This window comes from Ostrinia furnacalis, unplaced genomic scaffold, assembly GCF_004193835.3.
Source record: "Ostrinia furnacalis isolate ACB-3 unplaced genomic scaffold, ASM419383v2 OfSCF1435, whole genome shotgun sequence".
NCBI lineage: Eukaryota > Metazoa > Arthropoda > Insecta > Lepidoptera > Crambidae > Ostrinia > Ostrinia furnacalis.
In genome coordinates, this window is record NW_021131674.1 from 293285 (window position 1) to 308930 (window position 15646).

The 15646-nt window shown below is 35.4% G+C and overlaps 1 protein-coding gene across 1 annotated transcript in view; it reads left to right on the plus strand.

Annotated features, from left to right (window-relative positions):
• The window catches only part of LOC114352753 (ras-specific guanine nucleotide-releasing factor 1-like), a 47659-nt gene that overhangs the window by 21202 nt on the left and 10811 nt on the right, over nt 1-15646 (plus strand). The gene's annotated exons all lie outside the window — the stretch shown is intronic.

Here is a 15646-nt window from a genome sequence, read left to right on the forward strand (position 1 = left end):
TACTCTAGGTTTCTTGGAAGATTAGCTTTCTATCGATACTTTCTATGGATTGTATCACTTATATTTATTTTGTACAGTTGAAAGCGGATCGGCATACACATTATACTAAAAATTAACAACTACAACGACTATGTAGATACCTAAGCAATACATCGACGTACCGACTTCCGTATATAAGATTTATTCATCTCGGACTAAAGGGAATATAACTAGTATAGTTATGGTGGGCAGCAAGTGGGTAGAAAAAATACGTTTATTGAACAAAAGGTTGAGTTTGGTGTCGGTTAGCGAGAGCCTGCATCTAATGAGCTAGTTACGAGTGCTAATGTTTCTCCTGAGGGTGTGACCTATCTCTGGTTTCCAGTGGTGGGCAGACTGGAATTGAACCCAAGGCTGTTGGTATTAATTTAGTGACCGTGTTTTCTGGTATATTGTGTTGCAGTCCAGGAACTATCCTACTAATATTATAAATGCGAAAGATTGTGTGGATGTCTGGATGTTTGTTACTCTTTCACGCAAAAACTACTGAACGGATTTTGTTGGAACTTTACAGTATTATTGTTTATAACCCAGATTAACATATAGGCTATAATTTACAAACTAAGTTTCACGCGGGTGAAGCCGCGGGCGAAAGCTAGTACAACATACTATTGTACGAGTATGTGTTGTAAACGTTTGACGCAGCCTTTGTAGTTTGTTGACCGGACGTCAACCGCAGCTGGCACTGTTTCAGTACCTCTATTACGAAAAACTTTCGAGTTCGTTTCGTTTGCGTATTCAAAGTGCCATCGAAACATTTTGTATGAAAAATTAAACAGCGCCCCCTATATTATAGCCGCCCTAGGGGGCGCTGTTTAATTTTTCATACAAAATTTTTCGATGACACTTTGAATACGCAACGAAACGAACTCGAAAGTTTTTCGTACTAGAGGTACAGTACCTCTATTACGAAAAACTTTCGAGTTCGTTTCGTTGCCTATTCAAAGTGTCATCGAAAAATTTTGTATGAAAAATTAAACAGCGCCCCCTAGGGCGGCTATAATATAGGGGGCGCTGTTTAATTTTTCATACAAAATTTTTCGATGACACTTTGAATACGCAACGAAACGAACTCGAAAGTTTTTCGTACTAGAGGTACAGTACCTCTATTACGAAAAACTTTCGAGTTCGTTTCGTTTGCGTATTCAAAGTGCCATCGAAACATTTTGTATGAAAAATTAAACAGCGCCCCCTATATTATAGCCGCCCTAGGGGGCGCTGTTTAATTTTTCATACAAAATTTTTCGATGGCACTTTGAATACGCAAACGAAACGAACTCGAAAGTTTTTCGTAATTGAGGTACAGATTTTAGTCCTACTTTATTTTATTAAAATGAATGTATTCAAGTATAGCTACTAGTTATTCGCATAATACAAACTGTACACATATTTATCTAATTGATATTTTTGAACCGAATTAGGATGGAACAATTTATTTATTTAAAATTTTATTCAACAGTAAAAAGCCTATACTTTCATGGCCATAGCCTTGCCAGTTAATAGTGAAAACGGCACATACATACACTTATGTAAAACACAAAATACTGTTTATACAAATCCATATTTTCGTTTCAAAACTCGGCTATTACAATTTTCTCTTTAACGTCAGTGATTATGCATTTACTAACAGTGGTTCGTTATTATATCATTACCGTGAAGAGCGGCCTTGGCTGGCTTGCACGTAAGTTGGCTACACGGGAGCTAATACAATTTATTAGTTGCCTTTACTTCCCGTTAATATAATTTTGCAGAGCATGTGTTCATGCTAGAATAAATCTTCGCGAATACGAAACGACAAATATTGTTTTAAACTTTCATGGTCACAACATCTTATTATTGACGGGATTGCTACCATCAAAATTAAGGTAGGATGGTAGCAATCTCGTCAATAAAATTATTATTCAAATAACTCTTTGAAATAAGTTATTATTTTAGTTATTGTCCAGGCCGTATTGTTAAGTTGTACCTTTTGCCTAAAACACACTACTGTATCAACCTATGCCCTTACAACATTGATTTTATTTGCAAATATTTGCGTATCATGTTTTTGAACCGTTGTTTTATTACAGTACTATTACTACAGTAAAAAGTTCGTATTTCTTCCGGTTACAGTACCTTTGATCGCTTTTAAAACCAACCACCATTATTTTTTATTTCCGGGCCGTTAATGTTATTAACAATATAGATGTGCTATGAAAATCGTTTTGCCTGAAAAAAGAAGAGTTTTATGTAAATAGTGTAGCCTGAAAATCCGCTCGTGAATTTATTCCTCAACTGGCTGCAGGAAATCACAAAGCTCGGTTATTGGAAATGCTTCCTGTTGCATCTAGATCCAGTTAGTGATCTAGGTCGATTGGAAAATTGACCTGTAATTCATTTATTGCTCGTGCAAATACTACGTTCCAGCAGAAATTGGTATATTGGACATTAAGCGATTTTTATTTTATTTATTCAGATTTTTTTAGGTGGATTACATAGAAGTTCTATATTACATACATAGAACTTAATACCTAAGCTAGTAAAAATATACAAAGTACCTGTGCTTGTAACGTGATATTGTGCGAGAAATAGTGAGGAGAATTGAGATCATAAACTGCGGTCGGTCACAGATTGGAATTGAATAATTCCGCGAGTTCTAAATTTGAAATTTATCTCGAACAACCACATATTGCCATTTTCTGGCTCCTCTGGCCTTAACCCAGTTCCTTGAACCCGAGCTCTCCCGCAAATTACATTTATGAGCCAGCCAAGTAATATCCTAAGATCCTTCGCCCATCTGCTTATGGGATGAAAAATATCCTTTACCAAATTTTTATTTAGAGATAAGAAAATATTCTCCAATGTTCATTCAAAATATTGTTAAAGTTAACATGTTATATTTCATTCAGTTTAACAAAAAATATGGAGGTATTCGAAAGTGAAGCCTTCCAAAGTTAACTTTTGTTTTGTTGAAAACCTTTTCAGATTCTTTCTATTGTTTATACCTGACAGTACGTACGAGTAAGGAATTTTATTGTAGGTACTCATTGTTTTTTCATTAGTAGTTAGTTTATTGTTATTTCAAAGTTGTATTATTTTCTATTAATAATTAATGAGGCAAGTTAATTAGGTATATCTTTGCGTCAGAAATGGGTCCACCGCAATATAAAAATCATGGAAAGCATTGGGGGAGGCCTATGTTCAGCAGTGGACGTCCTATGGCTGAAATGATGATGACGATGATGATGAATATAAAAATATTTCTTTTGACCATCGATGTAGTCTAAAAAAATATTTTTAACATTCGTCATTAACAATCGTCTTGGGTATAATATAGGGAGTAATTTAACCGCTAGTTTTTCTTTACAAAATATTTTGATAAAAATACTTTAATTTGCGAATTAGATGGCCCCGGGTGAAGGACGCTTCTAATTCGGTTCCTCTTTAATGAGAAATTCCACGCTACGGACGGACCGTGGTTACACATAATGGGGTTAGGCCCGGGTTATATTTAAAGCAGTTTATTTGTTGTTTATTTATTCTACAGCACAGATAGGTATATCAGAATGAGACGAACTTCACTACATAGTATAAAACAAAGTTGCTTTTCGCTGTCTGTCCCTGTGTATGCTTGGATCTTTAAAACTACCCAATAGATTTTGATACGGTTTTTTAATAGATAGAGTGACTCAAGAGGCAGGTTTATTGGCATAAAATTATAGAAGATAAAAGTCGGGAAATTCCATTGCAACCATGCGAAGCCGGGGCGGGCCGCTAGTAATATCATAAAGTGTTCTTAGAGATCTTACTTTAGTGATTTAAAAAGTACCTTCCCACGCAATTGATGGTGAAGAATGAACCATTAAATAGCATAAGTTCCACAACATTCTTGGGAATCACTTTAGATTCTAAACTTCAGTGGGGTCCTCATAGCAAGCAAGCATAGCAGCAAGGTTCAGTTCAGCTGCTTTTGCAGTGAGAAAGATAAGGCAATTAACTGACATTGAAACGGCAAGGCTAGTTTATTTTAGCTATTTTCACAGTATAATGTCATACGGCATATTGTTGTGGGGCTCAGCTGCGGACATTGAAACTGTGTTTGTTCTGCAGAAGAGAGCAGTGCGGACCATTTATAACCTTGGACCCCGATTTTCCTTGAGAGAATTCTTTAAGGAGATTAATATACTGACAGTAGCTTCACAGTTCATTTATGAAAACCTTTTATATGTTCGCAAAAATATAGAGCAATTTACTAGAAAGAGTGATTTACACAAGTTCAATACAAGAAACAAAAATAAACTTGCCGTTCCAAATTTCAGACTGCACAAGATCGGTAATTCATTTATGGGGAAATGTATTAAACTTTTCAATAAATTACCACAAACTGTTGTAGAATTGCCCATTCATAAATTTAAAGCACATAGCAAAAGCACCTTAATGAAAAAGGGCTACTATAAAGTTGATGATTATATAAAAGATAAAAATGTTTGGAATGTCTAACTACCTAGCTCGCATCAATACTTATGTCTATAATATTTTGTATATTTTAAAGACTGTAAACCCTTGAAAAGGAGGCTGACAATAGTGACTGAGTTTCTTGCGCTGCTTCTTCTCAGCACTGGTCCATTTGTTGTCCCGAAGCAGTGGTAGGGTTAATATTGGGACGTGTAAAAGTGCTTTCTAAAAGCCTATTTGCAAAAATAAATGAATTTTATGAATTTTATTTTATTTTACCGTACCTATTCGGTGCTTTTGTATCTACGTGTCTAAATGTAGAGTGCTTAAAATTAACTCTTACAACTTATAACTATTAGCGCTATCGATATCAATCAGACAATTATTTTATCATTTTGGTAATTTATTTCAAAGTTTATGAATAGGTACGGCAATAGAAAATTAGATTGTTGAGTGTATCTGTCTGTATCAGGCAAAATTCCGGCAGAGAAACCCGCGGGCAAGTGTTAGTTATAGTACACAGTGTGTGATTATTGTTAGAGCTTTCCGTTCACCGTTGATTCTGAGGCGGTAAACAAAGGGTTGCGGGGACTCCTCACTTGTCAATAATGTGCAGGTACAGGCTCGGCCCCGCGAGGCGCCCTTGACCCGTCCCGGGACGCCGCGTCCTTCCCCGGGACTCCCGATCTCTATCTCGGTCCGGGAATCTGTTGTTATTGCATGCACTGTTATTAATTTGGCAGAACTGTTTACAAATAAGGTTGGTTATAGATTAAAACAGCCAGTGGATTGTATTTTATGTTCAAGATATATTTAAAATGGTGCATGAAGTGGCTTTCATATTGACTGTGGAAACTCTATCAGTGACTAAAACATGACACATTTAGAGTAGGCGCACACCGTTGATTTTTAGTTGGCCGATAGTTTAGTCGGGCAGTTGATCAGTATGGGCATGTATGGGAGTGCGCACACTACGCCGATTCGATTTGGCCGATTCTTCATACAATTTAAAATCGGGCACAACTATCGGCCAACTAAAAATCAACGGTGTGCACCTACTCTTAGAAGCAGAACGTATCATGTAAAATATTATCGCATCTTCGAGCGATAATTTCATTTCATTTAATTTAATAAAAGCTTAGCTTTTAAATAATAACACACTACCCCGCTGATTGCTTCGCCCGGGCCTAGGATGCGCACCGCGATAAGCTCCATTTTATCGATTTTACACGATAAACCCATACATTTGTCGTCTAAAATCATCGATAAGATTTTATCACGGCGCGCAACTAGTCGCCTCAAGACTTGGCAATCAATTAAGCGTGCCTCCGTTTAATTAAAGTAAGCCACGTCTCAAAGTTCCGCCAAGTTGGGCTGCTGTAACCAATGTCGAAGTTTCAGGGAGAGGAATAGTTTGGGAAATGGATACGAGGTTACATGCTGTGCGACGAGTATTGAATGCGTTTTTATTATTTTCTCTTAATGAGGGTTTTCGCGATTGAAAAATCCGCCAGATGGCAATACGTACACGCGAGGTCCAAATGCTGCATGATTGGTGGATTTTAACTAGAGATGAAACGGATAGTTGTTTGGCCGGATACCGGATACCGGATATCCGGCCAGCTGCTAGGCCGGATAGCCGGATATCCGGCGGCCGGATAGTTGGCCCATTGTCTCGTTGCATGTCGTCACGAGTTTAGCACCGCACAGGTGCTTCGAACGCGATCAGTGAGTCTATTAGTAGACTAAACTAGTCACACTTTTCTAAAATCGAATCCATCCGAATAGAATGTCAGATTTTGCCACTTGTCTAGGGGGCAGATCAATTCGGGCGATTTCGGTTGCTATCGTGAGTGTGTGATTGAATAGCGAAAATTAAATTACTTTACTTGCTGCGTAATCTGACTGAACTGCATGCATCATGTCATCAGACCATCAGTGAAAAAAAGGTCGCCCTTTTTTATTTGGCGATATTTTGACATTAACAGATATTTACTATTTACATATGTACATATTCGTCATTAGAGTAAATAGCCCAGAAAAATAAATTAGTTTTTTGAATGGCCTTAATAATGGCTTTTTTGCAACTTTTTGAACTTTAAATAAAAGCCTTCATTATTATAAGACATTTTATTGATATTTACCTCAAAGAATAATGTATTTCATTTTATTAATAGGAAATTGTCCTAGTTTTTTAATATCCGGTATCCGGCCGGATAGTGAGTTACCATCCGGTATCCGGCCGGATAGTAAATTTAGGCCGGATATCCGGCTTACCGGATAGTTACCGGATATCCGTTTCATCTCTAATTTTAACATATCTGTCAATGTCATATGTCAAAAATAACCAATCATGCAGCATTTGGACCTCACGTATTGCCATCTGGCGGATTTTTCAATTGCGAAAACCCTCATTTATCCAGAACTTGAAGTAAAGTGTTATAATCTCAGATTTTTGTTACGATTTTTATACAACCACTTTGAAAATAGTCAGTTCTATAATACTATCTTAAACTGCATCTCACTTAACATCGTGTGATTGCAGTTAAATACCTGCTTTGTGCTGCATAAGAACCCCAGGTGTGGTCTTCAATTATGACACCATATCAGAGAGATTACAGTGAGCAATATAAATTGATGCACAGCATTCGGAGCAATAGGTATCTATACCTATTAATTATTATTACTTACTAGCTGACCCGGCGAACTCTGTTCCGCCTTAAAGTCAATAAATAAGCTATCGCAATTTTTCCTTATTTGCTCACCGTTTAGACCTACCCTGGACTACGACAAACATTTTAACACCAAAATCAGCTCAATCGGCCCAGCCGTTCTCGAGTTTTAATCAGACTAACGAACAGCAATTCATTTTTATTTATACAGTGTGTCCGGGCATGTAGTGATCAAACTTTATGGGCCAAATCTAGGGAAAATTTTATCGATAAAAATACTTCAAATTTGGGGCTTGACCCATTTATCGCAAAATTACAAGGATTTAAGTTTTTAATTTTTAGTTTTCACCTCTTCCTTTAAAAACAAGTGAAAGCGTGGTTAGCTTAACATTAATAAGCAAATATTTTATATCATGCGATAGCCAATAAAATTATCTATTAGCAGAAGTAGAAAACAGATACAAGTTTCATACATTTTAAGGGAGTAAGAATGGATTTAATTAGAAAAAAACATGACTTTTTTCACTTCTTTTTCAGTTATTTTCCAACACAAGAAAAACCAGGTCGTTAAGGTATGTTTTATTTGCATTGTATTANACATTAACAGATATTTACTATTTACATATGTACATATTCGTCATTAGAGTAAATAGCCCAGAAAAATAAATTAGTTTTTTGAATGGCCTTAATAATGGCTTTTTTGCAACTTTTTGAACTTTAAATAAAAGCCTTCATTATTATAAGACATTTTATTGATATTTACCTCAAAGAATAATGTATTTCATTTTATTAATAGGAAATTGTCCTAGTTTTTTAATATCCGGTATCCGGCCGGATAGTGAGTTACCATCCGGTATCCGGCCGGATAGTAAATTTAGGCCGGATATCCGGCTTACCGGATAGTTACCGGATATCCGTTTCATCTCTAATTTTAACATATCTGTCAATGTCATATGTCAAAAATAACCAATCATGCAGCATTTGGACCTCACGTATTGCCATCTGGCGGATTTTTCAATTGCGAAAACCCTCATTTATCCAGAACTTGAAGTAAAGTGTTATAATCTCAGATTTTTGTTACGATTTTTATACAACCACTTTGAAAATAGTCAGTTCTATAATACTATCTTAAACTGCATCTCACTTAACATCGTGTGATTGCAGTTAAATACCTGCTTTGTGCTGCATAAGAACCCCAGGTGTGGTCTTCAATTATGACACCATATCAGAGAGATTACAGTGAGCAATATAAATTGATGCACAGCATTCGGAGCAATAGGTATCTATACCTATTAATTATTATTACTTACTAGCTGACCCGGCGAACTCTGTTCCGCCTTAAAGTCAATAAATAAGCTATCGCAATTTTTCCTTATTTGCTCACCGTTTAGACCTACCCTGGACTACGACAAACATTTTAACACCAAAATCAGCTCAATCGGCCCAGCCGTTCTCGAGTTTTAATCAGACTAACGAACAGCAATTCATTTTTATTTATACAGTGTGTCCGGGCATGTAGTGATCAAACTTTATGGGCCAAATCTAGGGAAAATTTTATCGATAAAAATACTTCAAATTTGGGGCTTGACCCATTTATCGCAAAATTACAAGGATTTAAGTTTTTAATTTTTAGTTTTCACCTCTTCCTTTAAAAACAAGTGAAAGCGTGGTTAGCTTAACATTAATAAGCAAATATTTTATATCATGCGATAGCCAATAAAATTATCTATTAGCAGAAGTAGAAAACAGATACAAGTTTCATACATTTTAAGGGAGTAAGAATGGATTTAATTAGAAAAAAACATGACTTTTTTCACTTCTTTTTCAGTTATTTTCCAACACAAGAAAAACCAGGTCGTTAAGGTATGTTTTATTTGCATTGTATTATAGACTAATAAATTTACATTCGTTTTGTAGAATAGCTCAAATACTAATAATACAATGCAAATAAAACATACCTTAACGACCTGGTTTTTCTTGTGTTGGAAAATAACTGAAAAAGAAGTGAAAAAAGTCATGTTTTTTTCTAATTAAATCCATTCTTACTCCCTTAAAATGTATGAAACTTGTATCTGTTTTCTACTTCTGCTAATAGATAATTTTATTGGCTATCGCATGATATAAAATTTTTGCTTATTAGTGTTAAGCTACCCACGCTTTCACTTGTTTTTGAAGGAAGAGGTGAAAACTAAAAATTAAAAACTTAAATCCTCGTAATTTTACGAGAAATGGGTCAAGCCCCAAATTTGAAGTATTTTCATCGATAAAATTGTCCATAGATTACGCCCTTAAAGTTTGATCACTACAAGCCCGGACACACTGTATAGATAATTATACCTATTAATTAGTAAAGTTCTAGCTTTACGGAAAATTACGCTCGATCCACAAGTACTAAATGTCGAAAAAAAAGTCTGTGCAAGAGCTCCTTATCGTAAACATTATTTGCATCCTAATGGTTGTAACAAAATACCTGTTAAAGACCAGAGATGAGTGGTACGAAAACCCTGCATTTGAATTCAGAAAGGTACGTCACAGCCTCACAGGTGAACGGTGGAAGCGCCGTCGAGCGCAAAACATCGCTCGAGCGAGTCGCGATGCGAATACAAAGCAGCCGAATGGTCACGGATTATCTAATTTCATATCCTGTTATGCTTGAAGCCGTGTGTGAATTTGAAAATTAGAATAAACAAGCGGTATTTTTGATGGATAAAATGTGTTGGTCGTGCCTGATGCGTTGCAGCATGGAGGTACACACTTTAATCTGTGCCAATCGTTTTAATGGAAAAATACTGAAACAAATTATTTTGTAATCTTTTCTATTAAATTTTTCTTTTGAGGTTTTTTGTCAAAGGGATAAATGCAAAGGATTCCTCTAGACCTTAATTAATTCTCAAGCTACCTACTATGTCTTTGAGGCATCAAACATTTATTAAAATACGGCTTCAGCCTTTACAGAGTCATGGCAGGCATTTTGCAGGTAGGAGTACCAGTAGGCGTGTACCGCCAGCAGTTTAATTTCGTTTGAACGAGCTCCGCAAATACCCTGTTATTGCGAACGGTGCACGTGCGGACATAACACATTTACCCCATGGCCTCAGTAGTGTTGCCAATAAGCAACGACATAAAAAAAATTGTTTGTGTGACTTGTTTTGTAAATTAGTTTCATCGCTGAAAAGATTGATGTTATTAATAAAAAAAGCGAAATTATTGCAGTTTCAAACAAACCAATGGAAAACGCTGGCTATATGTATACTATGATCTAATGATAGTGGTTCGGGTTTTCCTTAAAACAACAATTTTCCTAAAATCTGGGACATTCCGAGTAAATCGGGACACCTGGCATCTCTACTAAACTCCCTACGCTTTAGGGACGGCGTGGAGTCAGGCGGCAAATAGCGGAAGGGTGCAAAATTTTTTAAACAGCACAGCTACAGTTCTTTAACTGCAGATACGTTGGACTATTGGGTTATTCAGTGGGTTTATTTTAAATAGCGAACAATAAACAGCCTTGAACCTTCAAATTGTATCATTTTGCACTACATACAATTTATTAACCTACAACATTAATTACGTTTTGTAGTCGCATTAACGTAAAAAAGCTGTTAATGAGTTGTCAATATAAAACGTACACGAAGTAACAACAATGTTCAAAAGAAGAATAATAATAATAGGTAGATGACCCACGCTGAACTGTCCCGCCAAACTCAATGACAGGGGGGCGCTACCATCGTTCAACTATATGGTTTCCAACATGGCAAAAATCTGAAACAGCGATCCGGTATTGACGGTGGCGCCCCACTGTCAATGTCATCGACAGGACAGTCCAGTATTTTGGAACTATAATATGTTTCTCTTTTGTCGATTCGAAAAAAGTTTAAAAAAACAAAGGAGTTTTCATTATTCGTTTTTCATTCGAACGCCGTGTTTACTAGGTACTGGCTGGTGGGAATAAGCGGCGGCGAACCGAAAAGAAAAAATGCAAATTGGAAAAGCGACATACACGTTACTGATTGTCAATTGTTTATTCGATTGAAGTTAAAGTAGTTTTGCAATTTAGTTAATTTAGTAGCATAGGAAAAGTTAAATTAACACACTGAAATGAAAATTAAGTTGGATTCTATTCTTTTGTGTTGCCTGATTGGTGAGTAATTTAATTGTAATTAGTTAATAACAATAAAATTCTACAATATGAAAAATAACTTTTATATGGAAAAGTTGTGCATTAATGAAAGTAAATACTATTGAACATTCGAGTAAATGAAACAAATGAACAAATTGTATAAACCAATAAAAGGTTTATTCAATTGAATAAAAATCGAAGCATTCTCCGGACACTACGTTAGCAGATTGGATCACAATTCAGCAAATTGAGTTTGTCGCAAACATTTAAAAGATTTGCAATTCAATTTCCAATTATGAGTGGACAGAGCCTTGTATTGTTTCGGCCTCGGCTTTTCATAAGGCTGATTGTTTTTGCGCATTTGTTTCTGATCGGCTTTTAGGTATCAAAGTAAAGTGGCTTTAACTTTTACACTTTTTTGTTGGTTTCCATTACCTTTCTTAAAAAAGTTGGATTAGGTTAGGGTTAATAGTTGTTTGTTCTAACAAAATACTGATGTTGGTACATTTTATTAAAATAGTTACACGAACTAACTGAAAAATGATAGTTATCTAGAACAAACGGATACAATGATAAAAAATTTTTTTGAAGGTTTTTTTGTTAAATATTTGATTAATAAATCATCAATGTTGTATCCTCAATGTATGAATCTTGCAATCCTTATGTGCTCAGAGGACTGAATTCACGACCCCACATTATAGAGTGAACCTGCTGTTTCTGTTTTCCCTGGAGGAGTATTAATATTTCACCCAATATCACGGCGAGCGACAAACGGACGTAATTAATGACGGGGTCCGGGCTTTTATAGTTATTAACCGCACAATCTGCCTGATGAATTGCGTTCACGTTTCAAATATGCTTAGTTACTCTGGTTTTTAATATTATAATGTTTGTGATTTGGTGTTTACAGTTTACCCCGGGCGTAACTCGTTTACCTCGTACTCGTATGAGTTAGTTTTTTTTTGTATAGAAAACATACTTGAACTCTTGAACTTAATCAGGAGAAACAGGAGAAGTTCGGGGTAGGTTATTTTGTGTAATGGAAAACTGGAGATACTCGTAGTTGGAGATGGGAAGTTAATTTAATACCTTTCTAATAGTGATATTACATCGCGTAAAATGTGTTATAAATTATAGAGATCAATTTATTGAAATTGAAAAAAAAAATTATTAATTATTGTCAGACGGGTGTCCTTAATCGTGTTAGTATAGTAACAATAAATATATAACTTATATTTCATACCTCTAATTATTTATTCTTTATTTAACACGTGAGATAATATAGTAACTGCCAGAACGAGTACCTATAGGCGTTTGACAACATAAGCTTTAATGCGATGCATATGTGTACATCCATACATAATAATAGAGGAAAAATTTCGCCCTGCTTACGAAGTAACTGAACTGTGAACAATATTCTCACAGCTCTCCTGCCAATCCCGGTTAAGCGCCGAGTAAACTTTGTGGCCTCCCTTCCTGTTACACGTAATACAGTATGAAGCTCGACATTTTAGTTCGTATAACGTTGGTAGCTCGTAGCTCGTCCCTAAACTGAGCTTAGTTAACTTGCATAGCTTTTAGCAAATAGACTGACTTTAACTTTATCATGCCATGTAGAAAAGCAGTTCTGCCTATCCTATTAAGGGTGGATTCGACCAAACAAGAGTAAAAATTAATCTCAGAATAAATCGTCAGTTTTACCATGTACTGAAACTGTCAATGTGCCAGTTATACCAGGAGTTATTCTCGGATAGAAGTTTGATGGAATCGGATCGAAGTGACCTACGTGGTATAATATGGTAGTGAGAATATACTTATTTGTTATTGTCATATGTACAGTCACGGAATGAAAAGGTTCGTCAGTTTTCAAATTGATTCCTTCAACGAATCGCGAGCACATATTATTATTACCTTTTGAAACTATGTTACAGAATAATCTCGAGTTAGAGAAAATAATCTTTAACTGTTCGTCAGTAAAGTTCAAAAGTATTCAGATCAAAGTTGTTTGACGATTTATCTTGTCAAGAAGATTATTATGATTGATAAACTAAAACCTTCTTGTTGGTTCAACCTGCCATTATTATTTCTATTTAATAAAAAAATCTATTGTCAATTGGTCAATGTCATCATTGCATTGCACTGATGGGATAGAAAAATAAACAAGCAAAACTTTATTCGTTAGCAAACGTCATGAATATTTATTTAAATGTTAGCAGCACTGTTTCTTGCACTGTTATGTTGGCAGGTTTGACTCTTACAGTACCTAGTGCAAGCGAAAACCGACACTAAGGTGACGAACCTTTTCATTCCGCGACTGTACCTACTTTCTACCAAAATATGTACATGATATGCTACCATTCAATACTGTGCCGATAATAATAATAATAATAATATAAATAAAAATGGAATTTATTTCTCACCACAAACAAGATACAATGTAACATGCTTACGATTAGGTATAACCAAATATGTATATGTAACNTTTTTCGCCTTTAAATAGGCAACATCTTTATCTCATATAGAAATGTGTCTCAGGGGGAAATTATTATCAATTTTCAATCGAGAAAATAAATTTATACTCTTGACAGACACAAAACCACTCAATGGTTTTCCAGCAACAATAAATAAGGCAGTATTATTCAGGGTTCGAGGATATATATCAAGGGATATACAGGGTGTTTCTTGTAAGGTGTCAAGCCGAAGGCAGGTGATAGGTAAGGATTAGACCTATCGATTTCACCCCCATGTATGTTCTAAGATTTTTCATAGTTTAGAAGTTATCGTTAATTTCGTGATTTTTTCAAATTTCATGACCTAGCAGGCTTTAAATTTTTTTATCTTTTTTTTGGGTTGACTTTTTCAGATTTCTTTTTTTTTGACAGATTCCCTATTAATTGCAGTTGTTTGAAAAAAATAATCACCTTTCTACCTTTGATGCAAGATACAAAATTTTTGCTAGAAACATAAAAAATATGCTTTTAGCGGAACATTCTAAAATTTTCAACATAAAAGTTTAAAAAAAAAAAGAACTTCTATAGGTCCAAAATAATTTTAAAAACTGCACAGTTTTCTGAACTTTCATAATAACACAAAAAAACATGTACTTAATAGGCCATTATTTTCTGTAATCGCTCCACTAAAGTGGTAAGTCGGAGATTCCGTTACAAGTTTTTGACTTTCTTAGGACTAACTAATGTTTGCAATCCCCTAAGTTTACGTTATGTAGAACACATTTAGAGACAATAGCTGAAAATATTTTTTTTTATCCACAACGTGGAAGCTCTTGCTCTTCATCTGGTATACAAAAGGGAATATGAAAATATTGATGAACTGCGGACAAAGCTGACTGAAGCNTTCTCCGACGGCCAGTTGTATGTGGAATACTCCAGAGTATACGCACACAATAGCCTGGTGATTTAAGCACCTGAAGGAAAAACAAAAAAACATTTGACAACAGTGCTACTGACAACGCCACTCTTGTGGCGGAGTTTTGGGCTGACACTGTGTAGGTTTGTTGTCGACACGAAAAGAAGAAGAAAAACACATTGTTTACAAAGAAATCTGTGGCAGGTGTAGTGTTTTAATTTTGTTTTAGAAAGATCTCATAATTTTGTAAGTATTCAAATATTTAAACATAATGATGTGCAGATTTTATATCAAAAAATATAATCATTTAACAAAATTAATTTTATTTATTTGTTTATTTATTTTTGGGAAACATACATGTACGAGCTGCTTACTGCACATCTTTAGAATTGATAGAAATGATACGATTTTAGACTTGATGATTTGCTTTGATTTATTGATATTGATAGTATACGAGTACACGCCGTAGCGGTTGATTGTGCACTGATTTGATGGATGAAAAGTGATACAATTAGGGTGAAAATGCTGATGGCGCGGAATGTGCGGTCAAGACCGTACAATACAGTTACAATATAATTTAACTTAGGTGCAGTGAGAAAACACATAAACCAATTAAGTTTCCACAGTTAAATATACACATAAAGTTGGGCAAACCATTATGACTAATTTTTTGTGGTGAAAAATATAAACTTANTCATCCGAAATCTTAAAGCCTGTTCCTCTTAGCCGTTGCCCGTTTTCTATTATTTGGGTGACATAATTAGTCATAGATTCGCAGTTTTCGAGGCGTATGTTGATGAGATTTTTCAATAGACTTATCTTTCTTGTGAAGCCTGAATCATCAAACATATTCTTCAATGTAGTCCAAAGATCATATGTGGTAGCTGCCTGCTTTATGTGAACATAAAGCGCCGGATCGATAGTGAGGATTAACTTTGCTTTCGCCTTCGAATCTTCAATTTTCTGGGCTGTAGTCGCCGTTGCCGCTAACTGTGTTGCAATGGCGNCCGGGCTT